Source organism: Mandrillus leucophaeus, unplaced genomic scaffold, assembly GCF_000951045.1.
Source record: "Mandrillus leucophaeus isolate KB7577 unplaced genomic scaffold, Mleu.le_1.0 Scaffold8, whole genome shotgun sequence".
Taxonomy (NCBI): Eukaryota; Metazoa; Chordata; class Mammalia; order Primates; family Cercopithecidae; genus Mandrillus; species Mandrillus leucophaeus.
In genome coordinates, this window is record NW_012108696.1 from 687,507 (window position 1) to 689,064 (window position 1,558).

Here is a 1,558-nt window from a genome sequence, read left to right on the forward strand (position 1 = left end):
GAGAGGTAGGGTCCTGCCGTCGGCTCCCCGCCGTGCTGCTGCAGCCACTCCAGCCTGCGCACAGCCAGCTGGCAGGTCTCGGCCACCTGCGGGGAGGGCGTAGGCAGACAGCAGTTGGTCCTGGGGGTCCACGGGGGCCCTTCCCCATCCCCTCGGGATGGCAGCTTAGCAGGGGAGAGAGCCACTGGCAGGGTAACTAACCGATTCTTCCAGGCAGGAGGTAAGCCAGCGGGGGTGACTGACTTGTGAGTGATGGGGACAGCTGGAGGGCTGGGGAGGGCCTCAGGGAGGAGGTGATGTGGAGGCAGAGACCTCAACCAGCTTAGGGAGGGAGTCAGGTGGAGACCCGGGGATGGGGAAGCAGGTGCAAAGGCCCTGAGGCAGGACCCTGCAGGAGGGGTGAGGGCCAAGGGGACACGCAGGGCCCAGCCTGACTAGGTAAGGCCTGCGGGCCATGGCGAGGGCTTGGGATTTCGTTCTAAAGGTGATGACACACGGTGAGAGCTTTAAGCATGGAACAGAACAGCAGAATTGAGGGTCACACGTACCCGCTGCTGCCCTGGAGGAGGAAAGACTGAGGGTCAGGGTGGGATGTGGATGAGTGGCAGGGGAGAAAGGAACACGCATGTCCACACAAACACATGCACACGCATGTCCGTGGTGGAATGACTCATAATGGCTAAAAAGCAGAGATAACCCAGGCATCAGCTACAGTGAGTAGACTGACACGGCATGAGCCGTCTACACCACGGAACGTGACTCAGCCACAGAAAGGAACGACGGGGCCGGAGGCAGTGGCTCATGCCCATAATCCCAGCAGTTAGGGAGACCAAGGCAGGAGGATCGCTTGAGCCCAGGAGTTCCAGACCAGCCTGGGTGACAGAGTGGGATCTCGCCTCTATAAAGAAAAAAACTAACAAAATAAAAATTTGTTTCATTATTTTTTTTTCTTTACAGAGATAAGGTGTCCTGGGCGCCGGCCTCTACTATGGCGGATGCGAGTAGTAGCAGGAGAGAGGGGGTAAGGAGTCAGAAGCTTATGTTATTTATGCAGGGGAATGCCATGTCAGGAGCACCAATTATTAGGGGCACTAACCAATTCCCAAAGCCTCCGATTATAATGGGTATTACATAATAGTAATCTGACCTCAGGTGATCCACCTGAACATAAAAGAATAGGCCAGGTATTGTGGCTCACGCCTGTAATCCCAACACTTTGGGAGGCCAAGGTGGGCAGATCATTTGAGGTGAGGGGTTCAAGACCAGCCTGGCCAATATGGTGAAACCCCATCTCTACTGAAAACACAAAAATTAGTCAGGCGTGGTGGCGGGCACCTGTACTCCCAGCTACTGGGGAGGCTGAGGCAGGAGACTCGCTTGAACCCAGGAAGCGGAGGTTGCAGTGAGCAGAGATTGTGCCACCATTGCACTCCAGCCTGGGCGTTGCAGCGAGACTTTCTCTCAAAAAAAGAAAGAAAGAAAAAAAAAGCCTAGCCAACATGGTGAAACCCCGTCTCTACTAGAAATAAAAAACTTAGCCGGGCGCGGTAGCTCACGC